We start from the raw sequence: 21573 nt of genomic DNA on the forward strand, positions 1-21573 counted from the left end.
TCGAAGAAGGCATAGTATAAATGAAGACTTAAGTAAATATTACTGTTTGCTGCCCCCTGAAATCGAGGAATAAAGAGCTTAAATACTAGACTTGAAGTTGCCCGCATCCATTTTCCTATGTTCAAACAACAAACAAAAATGGCACACAAGAAAAGGGGGGAGAGATGGGGTTATAGACAAGGGAGGGGTATTAAGGGAAAGGGAGACTTAATTATCGTTGGTTCCGGATAGCTAAGGTGCTCAAAAGGTGTATTTAAAATTAACTTCGATTTCCCAGAGGGGTCAAGCCTTCTACAGACAGAACAAACTGTTTCCACAGTCTTCAAGTTATATTTTTTTCTGTTCTCCTGTTGGTGTTGTGTGGTCAATACTAGTTCTCATTTTACTTATATCATCCACTTTACGTAGCCAATCCGCCACCGTCGGCGGTATCTGTTTCTTCCAATAGAGCGAAATACAGGACTTTGCAGCATTTAGAAGGTGTTTTAAAATAGATTTTTGATAGCTTTTGGCCGAAATAGTGGACACATGCAAAAGAAAGAAAGCCGGATCGCCAGAAATCTTATAGTTCGTAAACTTTTGAGTCACTTCTTGGACTGTCGTCCAAAAATGGGACAATTTAGGGCAGGACCAAAATATGTGAAATAAAGTTTCTCTAGTAGTATCAGGATAATACCAGTGTAAAAGATGGTGGGTGAGATACCATCGCGTCAAAATTTTATAATTGGACTCTTGAATTTTCGTACAAACGGATGACTTTAAGGCGAATCTTAGTTTGTGTTGTATTTGGGCCGGTGTAAATTTCCGCTGAAGGTCTTGTTCCCACTTATCCAAGAACGGCAGATGTGGCTGAGCCGCTGAACAGTTTAGTAGAGAATACGTTTTAGAAAGTACCTGTGTTATGACGCCTTCCTCGGAACAATACTTCTCTAGCGTCGTCAAAGGACGAACAAAGCGCATTGGGTCAGGCAAGGTGTCCAGAAAATGTCGCAGCTGTAATGCAGCCAGAAGGACAATGTAAAAGGGCCTGACTCTGCCATCAGTTTCTCCATAGAGGGCCATCTGCCATCTATTAGAAAATGGGGCACCTGAATTTTGCCCAACTGTCGTAGGGTTCTGAATGTATTAGGGCAAAGACCTGGTGAAAAGCTTGGATTTCCCAGAATAGGAAATAGGGAATCTGAAGAAAAAAGTGGGAATTGTTTGCTAACCTGGGATCCTATATGAAGTGTTGCACCTATTATAGAGTGATTCTTCAGTGGCATCTTAAGATAATCATAGCACCACAGGGTCCCTGATAGCATAATATGTGTCTGAGCTTGTTCTATCTGAGCCCACATTTTAAATTGACTATGACGGCACCAGTCTATAATCCTACTCAAATGAGTCGCTTGGTAGTATTTCCGGGCGTCTGGGAGAGCTAGGCCGCCATTTTGTTTGGGTAGTGACAATAACTGGAAAGAAAGACGTGATTACTTATGTGCCCGGACAAACTTAACAAAGAGCGAGTTAACCTGTTTGAAGTAAGCCGGAGGGATCTTAATTGGTAAGGCTTGGAATAAATAGAGGAACTTCGGTAATATAGACATTTTCAATAGATTAATTCTGCCAAACCATAAATGTAAACCTTTTTTCCATAAATCTAGGAGCACACGGGTTCTAGATAACAGTGGTGGGAAGTTAAGTTTGAATACACGTGAAAGATTTCTGGGAATATAGGTGCCCAGATACTTTAGGGCCTTCACCATCCATTTGAAGTTAAAACTAGATCTAATTGTAAATAAGAGGGTAGAGGGTATCCCAATTCCCATTGCCCCTGATTTATCTCAATTTATCTTCAAATTGGAAAAAGACCCATAGGTTTCAAACTCTTGTAAAAGATTAGGGAGCGAAATGGCAGGGTTTGTCAAGGAAAAGAATAAGTCATCTGCGTAAGCCGAGATTTTGTACTGATTGCCTCCAACAACCAGGCCCTGTATGTCTGGGTTCAAACGAATTTTGTTCAGAAATGGTTCTAATGACAGAGCGAATAACAAAGGAGAAAGCGGACACCCCTGTCTTGTTCCATTTGCTATAGGAAATAGGTCAGACACAACTCTTTTGAATTTAACCTGGGCTGTAGGTTGAGAATATACTGTAGTGATCCAATTAATAATAGTTTCCCCAAGGCCTAGATGTCGAAGAAGCGTAAACATATATTGCCAGTTCACACGATCGAATGCTTTTTCAGCATCTGTATTAAGAAAAACGCAGCGTGTATTGGTGGAACCGGCTATATGGAGTAAGTTAAGGACATTCCTCATGTTATTCCTAGCTTCTCTAGTGGGGATAAAAGCCACCTGGTCCAGGTGCACCAGGTCTGGCAGGTGTTTGGCTATACGGGTCGCAAGGATCTTTGTGAATAGTTTAAGATCAGCATTTAAGAGTGAAATTGGCCTATAGCTGTCGCATGAAGTCGGGTCTTTGCCTTCTTTCGGGATAACAGAGACATGCGCCTTCAAAGTATCTCTAGGTAAATTTACATCATTACCGAGGCCATTAAACAAATCTACCATTAGGGATGAGCTTTGTGTTCAAGTCGAACCCATGTTCGACTCGAACATCGTGTGTTCGGTCGTTCGCCGAATTATGAACAATATGGGCCGTTCCCGCCAAATTCGAGTGGCGCGTCACGGCCCATAATTCACTGCGGCATCGCAGTGCATTGCTGGCTGATGATTGGCCAAGCATGCACTATGACCCGCATGCTTGGCCAATCACAGCACCGTCTGAACAGAGAGCCGTAATTGGCCAAAGCCAAGGAGGCTTTGGCCAATTATGGCTCAGGGGGTTTAGTACACACCCCACACTATATAAGGCCGCCTGCACGGCGGCCCTGTGTAGTGTGTTCCGGCGTTCAGATAGAGAGAGAGATATAGAGAGAGAGACAGTGTCATTTGATTTAAGTTAGAGTAGGCAGGTCAAGTCAGTTAGCTGCAGTTAGTGTATTGTGTATATATATGCATCCCAGGGGTTGTGTGTGTGTGTGTGTGTGTGTGTGTGTGTATATATATATATATATATACTGTATTCAGTTTAGCTAGATCCTGTTCTTCTCTTCCTAATATACTGACAGGCAGGCAGGTGTTTTTAAAGTATTTCCAGCTACTGTACTGTGTACCCTGCACAGTCTCACCTACAGTATAGCAACCCACAGCCAGGTGCTTGTGTAGGCCCATTGAAGTATTTCCAGCTACTGTACTGTGTACCCTGCACAGTCTCACCTACAGTATAGCAACCTGCAGCCAGGTGCTTGTGTAGGCTCTTTGAAGTATTTCCTGTTACTGTACTGTGTACCCCGCACAGTCTCACCTACAGTATAGCTACCTACAGCCAGGTGCTTGTGTAGGCTCATTGAAGTATTTCCAGCTACTGTACTGTGTACCCTGCACAGTCTCACCTACAGTATAGCAACCTTCAGCCAGTTACTGTACTGTGTGCCCTGCAGGGTGTTATCGTACTAATGCAAGTGTAGGTGTTATCGTACTAATAATACTACAAGCAGTTGATTCTGCTAGCTGCAGTATAATTGGGGTATATATATATATATATATATATATATATATATATATATATATCTCCCAGTTTTGTGCAGCTCACTGCAGGCCAATAGTATGTCTGGAAGGCCAACAAGGAGAGGCAGATAGTCACAAGCCAATAAAAGAGGTCAAACAGGCTTTGTGTCTAGAGGCAACAGTGCTGGTCGTGGACATGGTGCACCTCATAAGCACGTGGCCATGGGACACGCTTGGCCTTTTTTTCGGCAGCTGGCCATGTTGAGCGGCAACATGCGGAAGACTTGGTTGAGTGGATGACCAAGCCATCCTCATCCTCCTTATCCTCTCTCACCCAGGCTCAGGGTACTTTGTCTGGCAAAGCAGCTGCCAACGCGGCCTCTTCCCTTGGCTCAATGGCATCAGTGACTCCTTCCCTAGCCCACCATGTCCTCCTGAGGAATCCCTCAAACTGTTTGACCACAGTGTTGGGTACTTGCTCCAGGAGGATGCCCAGCATTTTGAAGGCTCTGATGATGATACTGAGCTAGATGAAGGCAGTAACGTAAGCGCGGACAGAGGGGGTGCCCAAGAAGGACAGCTGGCAGTCATGTTCCCCCTGCTGCAGCATACTGCCAGGTTTGCTCCAATGATGGGGAAGGAGGGGATGATGAGGTCACTGACTCAACGTGGGTGCCTGATAGGAGAGAGGAGGAGGAGGCACATCACCAACGAGGCAGGATGCCCTCCAGGGGCCAGCCTAAGGGCAGCACACTGACTGCATCACACCGCAGAGCTCCGCATGTGCAGGGCACTGCTGCCTCTGCGCGTTATTCCAAAAGTTCTTTGGTGTGGGCCTTTTTTGAGACAAGTGCATCAGATCGCACCGCTGCTATTTGCAACATATGTCTCAAGCGTATCTCGCGTGGCCAAAACATCTCCCGCTTGGGCACCACATGCTTGACCAGACATATGTTGACCTGCCATGCAGTTCGTTGGCAGGCATATCTAAAAGACCCACACCAAAGAACAAAGAGGACCTCTCCTTGCTCCTCATCAGCTGGGATCTCCAACCCCACTATACCTTCAGTCCTCTCTGAGACCTGCACTGAGAGGAATGAAGGTGTAGAATTAGGTGTGTCACAGCCAAGTACTTGCGGGCAATCTGTTATCGGTACACCGACGTCAGATTGTACCAGGCAAATTTCCCTGCCCCAGCTGCTGCACCGCAGAAAGAAGTTCGCTCCCAGTCAACCATATGCCCAGCGGTTGAATGCTAGCTTGGCAAAATTCCTAGCACATCAACTTCTACCTTTTCAGTTGGTAGACTCTGCCCCCTTGCGTGAGTTTGTGGAATGTGCGGTTCCTCAGTAGCAGGTTCCCAAACGCCACTTTTTCTCATGGAAGGCGATTCCGGCTCTCTACCGGCATGTGGAAGGCAATGTCTTGGCCTCGCTGGACAGGGTGGTCAGTGGTAAGGTGCATATTAACACTGACTCATGGTCCAGCAGGCATGGACAGGGACGTTACCTAAGTTTCACGGCGCATTGGGTGACTCTGCTGGCAGCTGGGAAGGATGCAGGACAAGGTGCAGTAGTGTTGGAGGTTGTTCCACCACCACGCCTCCAAAATGCCACTACTGGTGATTCTGATACACCTCTCTCCTCCACCCCCTCCTCTTCTTCTTCCTCCATGGCCTCTTCCTGTGCTTTGTCCTCAGAACCAGCGGTGCTCCGTAGGCGTTCAAGGGGCTACGCAGGTACGCAGGCCAAAAGATGCCATGCGGTACTTGAGCTGGTGTGCTTGGGGGACAGGAGCCACACTGGGGCAGAGGTTCTGTCAGCTCTGCAGGGGCAGGTTCAGAGGTTGGGGACGCCACGCCAACTTAAGGCAGGAATGGTGGTTTGCGACAATGGCACCGACCTCCTCTCCGCCCTCTGACAGGGACAAATGACCCATGTGCCCTGTTTGGCTCACATCCTTAACTTGGTGGTGCAGCGATTCTTGGGCAGGTACCCAGGCTTACAGGATGTCCTGAGGCAGTCCAGGAAAGTCTGTGTGCATTTCCAATGGTCATATAATGCCAGTGCTCATCTGGCAGACCTCCAAAAGGAATTTAACCTGCCCAAGAACCGCCTAATCTGTCACATGCCCACCAGGTGGAACTCAACGTTGGCCATGCTGCAGCAGCTGCACACGCAGCAGAGGGCCATCAATGAGTACCTGTGCGACTATGGCACAAGGACAGGGTCAGGGGAGCTTGTTTTTTTTCCCACACCAGTGGGCCATGATCAGGGATGCATGCACTGTCCTGTCACCATTTGAGGAGGCCACGAGGATGGTGAGCAGTGACAGTGCATACATCAGTGACACTGTCCCCCTTGTCCACCAGCACACACTGCGTGGAATAATGGACAGGGCACTTGAGGCAGAACAGAGGCAGGAAGAGGAGGACCTTAGCTCTCAAGGCCCCCTTTATCCAGACAGTGTTCCTACGTGCCCGCTGATCACACAGGAAGAGGACGAGAAGGAGGAGGAGGATTGTGTCAGCATGGAGGTGGAGCCTGGCACCCATCATCAGCAGCAGTCTTTAAGGGATCATTTGCAGTCCCGAGAAACCCATGGACTTGTACGTGGCTGGGAGGAGGTTGCTGCGGATCATGTCATCCTTAGTGACCCAGAGGACTCCGGACCGAATGCCTCAGCAAACCTACGCTGCATGGCCTCCCTGATCCTGCAAAGCCTGCAGAAGGTTCCTCATATTTGTGGTATCAAGGAGAGGGATCAATACTGGCTGGCAACCCTCCTTGATCCACATTACAAGGGTAAGGTTGCGGACCTTATCTTGCCATCGCAGAGGGAGCAGAGGATGAAACATCTTCAGAGGCCTTGCAGAAAGGTCTGTGCAACGCGTTCCCAGAGACTGGGAGGTTACAAACGCCTGTTCCTGGACAACGTGTTGCTGAGGCTTCGGTCAGTCAAAGAGGGAGCGGTGGAGAAGGTGGCCGTCTGACCGATGCGTTCAGGCAATTTTTTAGTCCGCAGCCCCAAGGTATAATCGGTTCCAGCAACCATCGCCAGCGTCTGTTTTACATGGTGCAGGAATACCTAGGGGCAAGATCTGACTTGGACACCTTTCCCACCGAAAATCCTCTGGGTTATTGGGTCTTGAGGATGGATCACTGGCCAGAGCTTGCACAGTATGCAATTGAGCTACTGGCCTGTCCTGCATCCAGCATTCTTTCGGAACGCACATTCAGTGCTGCTGGAGGCTTTGTAACCGATCACAGGGTGCATCTGTCCACCGACTCGGTCGATTGACTGACCTTCATAAAAATGAATCAGTCTTGGATCACCACCAGCTACCAAGCACCTAGTTACATAGTTACATAGTAGGTGAGGTTGAAAAAAGACACACGTCCATCAAGTCCAACCTATGTGTGTGATTATGTGTCAGTATTACCTTACATATCCCTGTATGTTGCGGTCATTCAGGTGATTATCTAATAGTTTCTTGAAGCTATCAATGCTCCCCGCTGAGACCACCGCCTGTGGAAGGGAATTCCACATCCTTACCGCTCTTACACTAAAGAACCCTCTACGTAGTTTAAGATTAAACCTCTTTTCTTCTAATTGTAATGAGTGGCCCCGAGTCTTATTAAACTCTCTTCTGCGAAAAAGTTTTATCCCTATTGTGGGGTCACCAGTACAGTATTTGTAAACCAGTAACCAAATAATTTTTTTGGAAATGTCAGATCCCTTCAAAGACTGCCTATGCTGATGCTGAGTGACTATCCTGTTATGCTGAGTAATTATCCTCTTCCTCCTCAATGATCATGCTGATAGCTTGTAAGAACATTTTTGGTTCTGGGCGCCGCCACCAGTGCCTAAGGCCCAATTTTTCAGCCCCTGTTTAACAGGGGCGTGTAATTACAATTTTTGATGCAATTCTTTGCAGCAGGGCTCGTTCCGGCGCTCCAACTAGAGTATCTGTGAGGGGTTGCAGCGTTGTGGCACCAGTGCCTAAGGCCCAATTTTTTTGCCCCTGTTCAACAGGGACATGTAAATAGAATTCCTGATCTAATATTTCACAGCAGGGCCCGTTTCTGCACCCACCAAGAGTAACTATGAGGACTTACAGTGTTGTGGCACCAGCACCATCACCACCACCACCAAAGGCCCAATTTTTCTGCCCCTGTTCAACAGGGGCATGTAATTACAATTCTTGATCTAATATTTCACAGCAGGGCCCAGTGAGGGCTTACAGTGTTGTGGCCACAATAACACCTAAGGCCCAAATTTCTGCTGAGTATATAGGGCAGGCCCCTACTTTCAAACATCCAACTTACAAACGACTCCTACTTGCAAACGGAAGGAGACAACAGGAAGTGAGATGAAATCTACCCCTAGGAAGGGAAATTCTCTTAATATGGGAAAAACGTTTCTCCTTTCCACTGATGCTTTATCACCAATCCTTGTTTCACTAAAAATCCCAAATTTTTAAAAAACATTTGTCATTGGGACAAAAAGTGAGGTGAAATCTTCTGAAGAGGTGCACAGACAGCAAAACAAATGTCACAGGGGTGATAACCCTTCCCTATGTTTTCTAAACAATAGATTTTTTTTGCTGGAGCTAAATACGTTAAAAATGTACCAGTTCAAAATTACAAACAGATTCTACTTAACAACAAACCTACAGTCCCTGTCTTGTTTGCACCGTCTGTATACTACTACACCTTTCCTTTTTTTAATTTGGGTGCGGGGTTCCCCTTAATATCCATACAAGACCCAAAGGGCCTGGTAATGGACTGGGGGGTAACCATGCAGTTTGTCTCACTGATTTTCATCCATATTGCCAGGACCGGACATTACATTAAAGCCGCAAGCAGTTTTAAATGACTTTTATTCCTTTAAAAATGTCATTTTGTGCAGGGACTGTTCTAAGCATGGGAAACACGTGCCACTTTACAGGAATACTATAGACACCCCCCAGGTACGATATTTAAAGGAATATTTCACTTTTTTTTTAACTTTAAGCATCATTAAAATCACTGCTCCCGAAAAAAGTCAGTTTTTAAAACTTTTTTTGCATTGATATATGTCCCCTGGGGCAGGACCCGGGTCCCCAAACCCTTTTTTAGGACAATACCATGTAAATTATCCTTTAAAATGAGCACTTTTGATTTTGAACGTTTGAGTCCCATAGACGTTAATGGGGTTCTAACGTTCGTGCAAATTTTCGGTCCGTTCGCAGGTTCTGGTGCAAACCGAACCGGGGGGTGTTCGGCACATCCCTATCTACCATATGGGGACCTAAAATAGGGAGCAACGTCCGGTAATACAGAAGAGTAAGGCCATCTGGGCCCGGGGCCCTACCCGGCTTAGTGGAGCCTATTGCCAGTTCCAGTCCCTCTAGATTTATTGATGCGTCTAAGTCTGCTCTAATTTTCGATGAAATTGTGGGCAGCTGAGAGGAATGAACATACTCATCCATTAGAGTTTGAGACTTCTTAGCAGAGGGTAAGTTATAAAGAGATGCATAGAAGTCTCAAAAGACTTCTGATATTTGCTTTGGTAAGGTAATGAGCATTCGGGGACATAATATGTGGTATGTATGATTGGAGTTAGTGTTCTCTAATTGATCTGGCTAAGGTTTTCCCGCATTTATCCCCATATTCATAACTAATCTTCCTACATCTCTGTAAAGCTGCTTTGGCCTTATATCGTAATAGGTCATTAATCTGAGAACGCAGTGTAGCAAGTTCCTGTTCCAGAATAGGGGAGGGTGCATGTTTGTGCCTAGATTCAGTCATTTGAAGCTTAACCAGAAGTAGATTTAATTGCTTATCCCTCTCTTTTTTGAGTCTAGATCCATGTTTAATAAAAATGCCTCTAATAACTGTTTTATGAGCCTCCCAGACCATACCCGGGCTACTATCTGGGGTTTGATTCATCAGTATAAGGGCATTTCTTTCTTAATTTCTGCTAGTATTTCTGGAATTTGGAGCAGGCTTTCATTTAACTTCCATACGTGTGATGCCTGAGAGGTGACTTGCAAAAGAGCGTATGTCAAAAAAATGGGAGCATGGTCTGACCATGTGATCGACCCAATAGAAATTTTACGAACCGCATGTAGGTAAGCGTGAGGAATCAGAAAATAATCGATTCTCGAATAAATTTTATGAGATGAAGAATAGAATGAATAGTCTCTTTCTCCCGAATGTTGAAGTCGCCACACATCGATTAACTGAGCCTTATGTATGGATTGTGTAATTCGCTTTTGAGAGCTTACTGGAATAGAGTATGAGCTTGAAGATGTATCTACTTTGGGGGTTAGGGGGACATTGAAGTCGCCACCTAGGATCAATTGACCGTCTGTAAAGTCTAATAGTTTAGTCAAAGTCTGACGGATAAAAATATCCTGGTGATCATTAGGTGCATAAATTGTTGCCAATGTCAGCCGCACCCCACCCAGTAGTCCTCTTACAAATGCAAAGCGACTTCCCGTATCCAGAAAAGTTGTACTACAAGACCATGGAAGTTTACTAGATATCAAAATAGATACCCCCTTATGCCCTGTACACACAGTCGGATTTTCCGACGGAAAAAGTGCGATCGGATTGTGTTGTCAGAAATTCCGATTGTGTGTGGGCTCCATCGGACTTTTTCCGTTGGAATTTCCGACACACAAAGTTTGAGAGCAGGATATAAAATTTTCCAACAACAAAATACGATTGGTTAAATTCCGATCGTGTGTACACAAATCCGACGCACTAAGTGCCACGCATGCTCAGAATAAATTAAGAGATGAAAGCTATTGGCTACTGCCCCATTTATAGTCCCGACGTATGTGTTTTACATCACCGCGTTCAGAACGATCGTATTTTCCGACAACTTTGTGCGACCGTGTGTATGCAAGACAAGTTTGTCCCAAAATCCGCCGGAAAAAATCTGACGGATTTTGTGATCGGAATATCCGATCAATGTCCGATCATGTGTACAGGGCATAAGACTTGGCTGCCCTATTAGTAGAGTGATAGGTCACTGAGAAAAATCTGTTTTTAAGTACCGGCAGCTTATCGTCTCTAAAATGAGTCTCCTGTATGAATGCTATATCAACACAGGATGCCTTCACATTGTGTAAAAGCATCTTTCTTTTCTCTGGGATATTCAGACCCTTAGCATTTAGGGAGAACACCTTAAGGCTATCCATTGCCAACTAGGGAAGGAAAAGACAAGGGGAGAGGTAGAAAGAAAAAAAAAAGGGGGGGGAGAGCAAGGGACGGAAACACGATCTGTTCCTCTCACCACCCCTAAAACTAAATTTGGTTAATACCAATTACAATATACACACATGCCCCCCTAAGTTCAGAGGGCCTGTGTGTCTGCCTATGTGGGGGAGCGGATAGAGCAGGCTCCGTAAAAGCATCCCTTGCCCACCTCTACCACCCCGGCCCAAATGAAGAAATACATTTAAACAGCATGCAATAATCATATAACAATCTCCCTGTAAATCTGAGACGAGAGTGTAAAAAACAATGAGGCAGCCATGTTCACATCTCGCCACCAGTCTACCACCCCCCCGAGAGAAATATCAGGGTACGGTAGGCCAGTGGCGGGAGGCCGGCACCCCCCCAAAAAAAAGAAAGATGACCCCCCCCAATCCCTACTCACTCACACAAAGGTGAGCACTTATATATTTAATCGTCAAGTATTTTAGTCCCACCTATGCTCTGTCATAGGTCCGTACAGTGTATCGCTCCCCCCGATCTCGATGGCGTCAAGGCTATTCAGTGCCCAATGGCTAACAAAATTTTACATCATGGAGATCAGGGTTGGATGAGAACAAATAACTGTCTACTTATGATGACTAATGACACAACACATGTCCTAGTAGATTACAATCCACAAGTGATGTCAAGCAATGTGGCAAATAACAACCCGCTAATGGTGGCAAACAATGTGACAAGTGACATGACAAGTGATAATCTACAAATAGTAACCAGTGACAATTTACAAATGATGACGAGTGACATGACATGTGACAGCCCGCAAATGACAGCAGGCAACATAGCAAGTGACAACTTGCAGAATAACCATCCGCAAGTGATGCTAAGTGACAATTTACAAATAGTGACAGGTGTCTACAAATAATAATGAGTGACATGCCAAGTGAATATCTGCAAATAACAACTAACAACGTGACAAGTGACAATCCGCCATAGTGACATACAGCAGTCTACAAATAGCAACCCACAAGAATCCACAAATGATGACACACGACGTGACAAATAAGAATCCTCAAACAGTGACAAGTGACGTGACTAGTGAAAATCTACAATCAGTGATGAATCACGTGTTTTTTTCCTTTCACTTTCCTTTTTTTCCCCTTTCCCCCTTCTTCCCTCCCTTCTTCTCTTTTCCCCCTCTTCCCTCCTTCCTGTGTCATTGTGACAAGTAAGAATCCGCAAATAGTGACAAACAACATGGCAGACAATAATCCGCGAATGGTGCCTGATAATTTGCAATAAAAACCCCGTAATTCGTGACAAACAATGTGACAAGTGGGGCCAATATGGTCCATCCTCCCTTTTTTACTGTTTACATACTTAAAGAATTTCTTTGGATTTTTTTGCTCTCCTCTGCTATGTGTCTTTCATGTTCTATCTTAGCCATCCTTATTGCACCCTTACATTTCTTGTTGCATTCTTTATAAAGTCTGAATGCTGATGATGATCCCTCAACCTTGTATTTTTTGAAGGCCTTCTCCTTTGCTTCTATATGTATTTTTACATTGGAGTTAAGCCATCCAGGACTTTTGTTCGCTCTTTTAAATTTATTACCCAATGGGATGCATTGGCTAATGCCCTTATTTAATATGCTCTTAAAGCAAACCCATCTCTCCTTCGTGTTCTTTGTTCCTAAGATTTTATCCCAATTTATGCCTTCTAACAAGGTTTGTAGTTGGCTCTTTTGAAATTCAGCGTCTTTGTATTCCCCTTATATTTCCTATTTTTGTGATTTATACTGAAGCCAATTGACCTGTGATTGCTGTTTCCTAAATTACTCCGTATTTCCACATCCGTGATCAGGTCTGTATCGTTGGTAATCAGTAGATCCAGTAACGCTTTATTGCTAGTTGGTGCGTCTACCATCTGAACCATGAAGTTGTCCTGCAAGACATTTAGGAACTGGCGAGCTTTAGGTGAATGCGTGGTTCCCTCCGCCCAGTCTATGTCTGGATAATTAAAATCCCCCATCCATCCTTGCTGCTAATCCAACCTGTGATAGGAGATCCGTCTCCCCCTCCTCCCTCAGGTTAGGGGGCCTATAGCATACTCCCAGTAATATTTTCCCCTTAGCTTCATCCCTTTGGAGCTCTACCCATAAGGATTCCTCCTCCTCCCTAGATCCCTTAGTGATGTCATCTCTCACATTCACATTATTCTTGATATATAGGCATACCCCTCCCCTTTTTTTACCCTCTATATCCCTGCAATAAAGGGTATACCCCTGAATGGTTGCCAGCCAATCATGAACCGGGTCTCTGAAATTCCCACAAAATCCAAATCCTCCTTGTACAACAGTATCTCTAGTTCATCCATCTTGTCCGCCAGGCTCCTGGCATTGGTGAACATCCCACATAGTTTAGACCGGTTGCCTACTATCCTCTTATTGGGTGTTCCGAGATTGCAACTAGGACTTGTTATTATGCTTACCTTGGGTTTATGTGCTTTAGTCAACCTACCACTAATGTCCCCAATACTACACCCCGGAATTTGTTCCGCGCTGACTATCTCTACCTCTGGGCCCCCCATAACCTAGTTTAAAAACATATATTGTCGTAATTTAATAAGATCAACCCCTTAGATGGATCGTTATTAATTATTTTTCCGAGAGTAGTTACCTCACTCCACTCCACTGGCCTCTCTTTGAATTGTGTCTTCAGAGCATGTCTAACTTAGAGATGTTTAAAGAAGGACTGATTTAGTATGTCATATTCCTCCTTAAGTTCCAGGAATGATTTAAAGTGGGGTTCCACCCAAAAAACAAAAATACCTGGAAAAATTCTTAAAAAAAAAAAACAAAAAAAATTTGGATATTTTTTTTTTTTTTTTACTTACCTCTAAATGCCTGTTGCTAGGTGGTCCCTCGTAGTCTGCCTGTTCCTCTGCGTGGGCTGGTGACATCACTTCCCCCCCAGGCACAGGAAGGGCTCTGCTCTGCTCCCTCCCTCCTGTCAATCATCTGGGACCCATTACAGGTCCCAGGTGATTGAGCGGCCAATCACAGCGCGCGGCGCCGCTCGCGCATGCGCAGTGGGTGCCAGGCTGTGAAGCCACAGCCTGGCGCCCACAGTTGAAATGCCGGCGCCGACGACCGAAGGGGGGGGACGAGCGGGGCTTCGATCCCCCGCATCGCTGGACCCAGGGACAGGTAAGTGTCCAATTAAAGGTCAGCAGCTGCAGTATTTGTAGCTGCTGACTTTTAATTTTTTTTTTTTTGACGGCCCCCCTGGGTGGAACTCCTCTTTAAGTACACCAGTCCTATATAAATGAGCAAGATAAATGAGACCGCATCTCTCCCTGTCCCTACTCTTTTCTACATTAGATAGTTCCTGCAAATGTTTATTATTCCACAATGGTGAAAATTCTGTAAATTCCCGATACTCTAGTATTTCTTTGACCACTTTCCATAGTTTCTTTATCAATAAAAGCGTGGGAAATTTAAGTGAAAAAGAATCAGCCTCCCATACTACACCCCCAGAGGGTGCCGTTCCAACATTAATCCTCATAAATTCCTCTAGGGATGATGTCACTCCCGCTTTCCCCCCTATTATCTCTAGCCTATATGGGCTTTTTTTTCCATTCCCCTTTACAATACTCCTCCCCTGACTCAGTGACACAGTCTTAGTTATACTTTAACTTCTTTTCTTCTACATAACTAAGCGGGAGGCATTTTTTTAGTTCACAAAAGTGCAACAGGTAGGTGTGCAGCACAGGGAGAAAGCACAGGAAGTTATCAGGTTACAAAATTGTACAGTCAACTGTCCTGTTTACGAAGGGCTGATTTATCTTACATTCAATAAATTCATTTAAAACAGTTTTTAATGCATTGCCATGTGTTTTTGTGTTTTCTACATGTGGTTTGAATTTATTTTTGTATATTATTTTATGCCCTGTGTTTTTAAACAATCTCTCACGTTGAAATGCAAGTTGGCGAGAAATTAAAGGTATGCATGTCAATGCATTTAACCTGTGTTGTGAAAAAAAGAAAAAAAGCACAGAAATAGAGATGGTATGATTGAAGCCTAAATGTACTCACCGAAACAAGATGACTGGACCTGGAGAAAATTTTTACGAAACACCAGGAGGAAGATCAATCAGAACAGCCCTCTTATTAACTTTGTTGCCCTTCTCTGGACTCTTTCTAGTTCTAGTACATCCTTCTGCTGACCAGAACTGGAAGGCAAACTCAAGATGTGGCCGAACCAGAGTTTTGTAAAGTGGTACAATTAAAGTTATGTCTCTTGAGTAAATACCTTTTTTAATGCATGCTAATATTCTGCTGGCCTTCTTGCTGCAGCTTAGCATTGCATGCTACTGCTGAGCCTGTCATCAGCTAGGATCCCCAGATCTTTGTCCATCCCTAGCATGTAACTTGCATTCATATTTTTCACCCCCAAGTGCATTACTTTAGATTTCCCTACACTCAACTTCATTTGCCATGTGTTTGCCCATTCCTTCAATTTATTGAGGTCTTCCTGTAGAGTTTCAATATCCTGTTTTGAATTTATTGCCCTATTTAGCTTTTCATCATCAGCAAAAACTGAACTTTTAATATCAGCTTCTATATCAGGGGTAGGCAACCTTTTGAGCACAGTGTGCCGAAAAAAGTTTTCAAAGAAATTGAGCGCGCCGATTTTATAACAAAAAAATGTCAACTTCACACTCTCAACCAAGAAAAGGATTTTTTATAAAGTAAATGCTGTAAACTAATTTAGTAGTGATAAATTAACATCCTGCACTCTCACGCCTCAGATCAGCCCCAATTCCTGCAACTCCACACTTCAGATGAGCCCCAATTCATGCACCTTCACACCTCAGATCACTGTACCCCCTGCAATGCAAATCTGTTTCACCACTGTACCCCCCTGCTAATCTGCCCCACCACTGTAACCCACTGCACATCTGCCCCATCACTGTACTGTACTACCCTGCACATCTGCACCACCTCTGTACCCCTCTGCTCATCTGCCCCACCACTGTACCCCCTGCTCATCTGCTCCACCACTGTATGCCCCGCTCAATTGTCCCACCACTGTAAACCCCTGTACATCTGCCCCACCAATGTTCCCCCTTTCTTATCTGCCCCACCACTGTACCTCCATGCACATATGCTCCACCACTGAACTATTGTCATGTTTATGCAATAGAGTTTTGTCTATCATCGTATCTGTCTCCATCTGTTCATCTCTAAAGACCAGCTGACTCTCACCTGACTGCTTTTATTAACTCTCCTCTAGCATGGCTCCACCCCAGCTCCTATCAGAGAACTCTATATTAACCTCTGCACTGCAGGCCAGCCCTGCTGATCAACCCTTGTGTGTTTGGCTTCCTGTTCCTGCCTGCCGTGTGCTCTACGTTTGTTTCTGTTACCGACCTTGGCGTGTTCTCTACTATTCCTGGCTGCTCGTGACTCTGACCTTTGGCATGTCCCCGACTATCCCTGTTTGCCTGTGACCCTGAACCTTGGCGTGAACTCTGTTGTCCTTGTCTGTTTGTGGCCCTGACCTTGGCTTATTCCTTTACTATCCCTATCCTCCTGCTGCCTACTGTGGGTGTGAGCTGGGGGTCGTGACCTGGAGCCAGTTGCAGCCCAGTCCATCCTCACCACTAGAGGCTCTGGTGAACACCTGCTGGCTCTTAGATTCCGCGCCCCAGGGAATCCTACGTTCTAACCCCGGTGGGATCCGTGTTGGTGTTCCAGTGGCCCTGCCTTCCTTACCACCCGAACTCCCATCCGCAGCAGTCAGCCATAGGGTCCACTGCCTTGTGGTGCACTCCTGATCCCAACGGTGTGCATCTGTCACCCAGCCTCAAGGTGACCTGACAGTTTGATCAGCCATGGACCCGGCTGACATGTCTCTTCCTGCAGCCGATCCATTGCAGGGCATAGTTCGCAGACTCGAGGCCCAGGAATCTAATCAGACTCAGGTGATGCGATTCCTTAAGGATCTGGCTTCCCGCTTCGAGCAGCTCCAGGCCTCCTTGGGAAACCTGAACCTGCAGCCTCAAGTACAAACAGCAGCTGCACCTATCGCACCAGTCGCAGCCACACATTCATATTTACTGCCAGCTCCGTCCTGTTTCTCTGGGGACTCCAAGGCCTGCAGGGGCTTCCTCAGCCAATGCACCATTCATTTTGAGCTCCAGCCTCAAAACTTTCTGTCTGATCGGGCTAAGGTAGCCTATATAATTTCCCTCCTCTCTGATGAAGCTTTAGATTGGGCTGCCCCCCTGTGGGAGAAGAATGACCCAGTGGTTTCCAGCCTGTCCGACTTCTTGAAGCTTTTTCATAATATCTTTGAGGAGCCAGCTCGGGTTTCTTCAGCGGCTAGTGCCCTTTTACGCCTTCGCCAAGAATCTTGTTCAGTGGGACAATATGCGCTTCAGTTCCGTATCCTCACAGCTGAATTGAGCTGGAACAATGAGGCCCTGGTCGCAACCTTTTTACATGGCCTCCCTGACCGAGTGAAGGACGAATTAGCAGGAAGAGCGATCCCCGCCGGTCTGGACGATGTAATTTCCTTGTGCAATCAGATTGACATTCGTTTCCAGGAGAGGTCACTAGAAAAAAAGACGCCAGCACCCCCTAGGTCCTAGTCAGCCAGAACTCTTCTCCCGTCGCCCTGTGGAGCATCCTCTGCCTGCAGAGGAACCTATGCAGCTGGGCCGGACCAGACTAACCCCCGTAGAACGTGCTAGACGCAGAACTCTGGGCTTGTGTCTTTATTGTGGGGGCAAGGGTCATTTTCGTGACTCCTGCTCACTTCATCTGGGAAACGCTTGGGTCTAATACATTTAGAAGGTGGAGTATTGGACCCAGAAACATCACCTTCTCATCTTCTTCTTCTGGTGTTCCTCCATGTAGGCCCTTCTCCCCAATCGGTCCTAGCATATCTGGACTCCGGGGCTGCCGGCAATTTTATGGACTGGAGAACTGCTTCTTCTATGAAGCTTACCCTTTCTCCCCTCGCTACACCACTGGTAGTCTCGGCAATGATGGCACTGTGCTCCCAGGGGGCCCTATCCGTTTCCAGACGCTACCTATTAGGATGTCGTTAGGGATAATCCACCAGTAGTGGATTTCCTTCCTCATTCTACCCAAGGCCTCTACCCACATTGTATTGGGCCTTCCTTGGCTACAGCTCCACTCTCCACATGTGGACTGGGTCTCTGGGCAGATCCTGGCTTGGGGTCCTTTGTGTTTCTCGTCCTGTCATCTCAAGGTGGTCCCCAAGGAGATACTTCCCATTGCTACCACATCCGTATCTTCTGATCTTCCCGCGGCATACAGCCATTACCGGGATGTGTTCTGTAAGAAGTCTGCTGAGGTGCTTCCTCCCCACAGATCTTTTGACTGTGCCATTGACCTTGTCCCTGGAGCAACTCTACCCAGGGGTCGTACCTACCCTCTGTCCATTCCAGAGACCCAGGCCACGTCTGAGTATGTCGCCGAGAATCTGGAGAGAGGTTTCATCCGGAAATCCTTGTCGCCTGCAGGAGCAGGGTTCTTTTTCGTTGCTAAAAAGGATGGTACCCACAGACCCTGCATCGACTATCAAGGGTTAAATGCAGTGACTATCAAAAACCAATACCCCTTACCTCTAATATCTGAGCTATTTGACAGGTTGAAGGGGGCTTCCATTTTCACCAACTTGGATCTCAGAGGTGCATACAATCTCATTAGAATACGGGAAGGTGATGAATGGAAGACTGCGTTTAACACTAGGGACGGGCATTACGAATACCTGGTTCTGCCTTTTGGTTTGTGTAATGCTCCAGCTGTGTTCCAGAACTTTGTCAATGAAATCTTCAGGGATCTACTATACCAGTTTGTTGTCATCTATCTGGATGACATTCTCATCTTTTCTGAAAATCTGCTTGCTCGCAGAAACCATGTCTGCACCGTACTTCAGCACCTTAGAGAGAATAATCTCTAAGCCAAGCTGGAGAAGTGTTCCTTTGAATGTCCTGAGGTCCTGTTTCTGGGATGTTTTGTTTCTAGTTTGGGTCTTCGCATGGATTCCGGAAAGGTCTCGGTCATTACCAACTGGCCCCTTCCTGCTAGCCTCAAGGCCACACATCGCTTTCTTGGCTTCACAAATTATTATAGGCAGTTCATAAGGAATTACTCTTCCATTGCCGTGCCTATTATAGCTTTAACCAAGAAGGGTGCGAATGCCAAAGACTGGCCTCCCGAGGCTGTCTCTGCGTTTCACGATCTGAAACAGGCCTTTGTTTCTGGACCTCTCTTGAGGAGACCAAATCCTGAGGACCCATTTTTTATTGAAGTAGACGCTTCTTCGATGGGGGTGGGAGCTGTGCTTCTTCAGTTCTTTGAGAAGAGACGTCAACCATGTGCGTTCTTCTCCAAAAAATTTTCTCAGGCAGAGAGAAATTATGGCATTGGTGATCGGGAACTTCTGGCAATTAAATTGGCGTTGGAAGAGTGGCGTCATCTCTTGGAGGGTTCCCCTCACTCCATTACAATCTTTACTGATCACAAGAATCTACAATACCTACAGAATGCTAAACTTCCGAACCCTAGACAGGCCAGGTGGAGTCTCTTCTTTTCTCGCTTTAAATTCACGATTACGTACAAACCTGGTTCCTGCAACGGTCGGGCTGATTCGCTCTCTAGGTCATTTGACACTTTGGACGAGGAGTCCACCCCTGATCCTGAGCCGATCATTCTGACCTCATGCATTGTTGCCCATTCTACCACCCTGGAATCAAAAATTCCTCCTGGCAAGACCTTTGTTCCCACGGAGCTAAGAGCTAAGATCCTTCATTGGGGACATGATTCCAAGGTGGCAGGTCATGCTGGGTTCCTCCGATCCTTCCTGCTCATCAGTCGTCTCTACTGGTGGCCTAACCTCCGCTCGGATGTTAAAGATTACATTAAGGCTTGTCATGTCTGTGCTCAGTCTAAATCCAAGGGCATGAGACACAAGCCCCTGCTGATCTTCTCATGCCCTTGCCCATTCCTAAGGAGCCCTGGTCTCAGATCGCCATGGATTTTATCACCTATCTTCCACTGTCGGAGAATAATACAGCCATTTGGGTGGTAATCGATTGGTTCTCCAAGATGGCTCATTTTGTTCCTCTTCCTGGTCTCCCTTCTGCCTCTGCCTTAGTTCCCATTTTTGTACGAGAGATTTTCCGCCTTCATGGTGTTCCTTCCCATGTCATTTCGGACAGGGGTGTTCAGTTTACGTCCTGTTTTTGGAGAGCCTTTTGCAAACCCCTCAACATTACCTTGGATTTTACCTCTTCTTACCATCCCCAATCCAATGGCCAGACTGAGAGGGTTAATCAGGAGTTGGAGGTCTTTCTCCGTACCTTGGTCTCGGCTCATCACGATGGTTGGGCATCACTACTCCAGTGGGCAGAGTTCTCCCACAATAATCATGTCAACGTCAGTTCTCAGAAAACACCCTTTATCACTGTTTATGGAGAACATCCTCAACTCCCTCTTCCTATGACCTGTTCTTCCGACATTCCAGCCTTGGCTACTGTTCAGGAATCATTCAATTCCATGTGGGCTGACGTTCATGATTCCCTCCAGAAAGCTGCCAACAAATTCAAGAATTTTGCTGACCGTCGCAGGCGTAAGCCGCCTTCTCTTCAGCCAGGAGACAGTTTGGCTCTTCACCAGGAACATCAAACTCTGGGTTTCTTCTCTCAAATTTGCCCCAAGATTCATTGGTCCTTACACCATAACTTCTAAACTGAATCCAGTTTGTTTCAAGCTCCAGATTCCCAAAAGCCTCAAGATCTCTAACTCCTTCCATGTTGCCCTTCTGAAGCCTTTAGTCCTCAATAAGTTCTCTCGTCCTCTTTCTACCGCAGCGCCGGTCTCTGAGGATGATCAGGAGTACGAGGTTAGCCAAATTTTGGATTTCCGACTCTGTAGAGGCATTCTCCAGTACCTCGTGCATTGGAAGGGGTTTGGTCCTGAGGCGAGGTCGTGGATCAAGGCTTCTGAGGTCTTTGCACCTCGTCTGAGGAAGTTTCATTTGAAGTTCCCCTCTAAACCTGGTCCCAGGCGGGGAAGGGGGAGGCCTCGTAAGAGGGGGGATACTGTCATGGTTATGCAATAGAGTTTTGTCTATCATCTTACCTGTCTCCATGTGTTCATCTCTAAAGACCAGCTGACTCTCACCTGACTGCTTTTATTAACTCTCCTCTAGCATGGCTCCACCCCAGCTCCTATCAGAGAACTCTATATTAACCTCTGCACTGCAGGCCAGCCCTGCTGATCAACCTTTGTGTGTTTGGCTTCCTGTTCCTGCCTGCCGTGTGCTCTATGTTTGTTTCTGTTACCGACCTTGGCGTGTTCTCTACTATTCTTGTCTGCTCGTGACCCTGACCTTTGGCGTGTCCCTGACTATCCCTGTTTGCTTGTGGCCCTGACCTTGGCTTATTCCTTTACTATCCCTATCCTCCTGTTGCCTACTGTGGGTGTGAGCTGGGGGACCCTGGGGGCCGCGACCTGGAGCCAGTTGCAGCCCAGTCCATCCGCACCACTAGAGGCTCTGGTGAACACCTGCTGGCTCTTAGATTCCGCGCCCCAGGGAATCCTACGCTCTAACCCCGGTGGGATCCGTGTTGGTGTTCCAGCGGCCCTGCCTTTCTTACCACCCGGACTCCCATCCGCAGCAGTCAGCCGTAGGGTCCACTGCCTTGTGGTGCACTCCTGATCCCAACGGTGTGCATCTGTCATCCAGCCTCAAGGTGACCTGACAACTATC

Source organism: Aquarana catesbeiana, linkage group LG05 (assembly GCF_042186555.1).
Source record: "Aquarana catesbeiana isolate 2022-GZ linkage group LG05, ASM4218655v1, whole genome shotgun sequence".
NCBI lineage: Eukaryota > Metazoa > Chordata > Amphibia > Anura > Ranidae > Aquarana > Aquarana catesbeiana.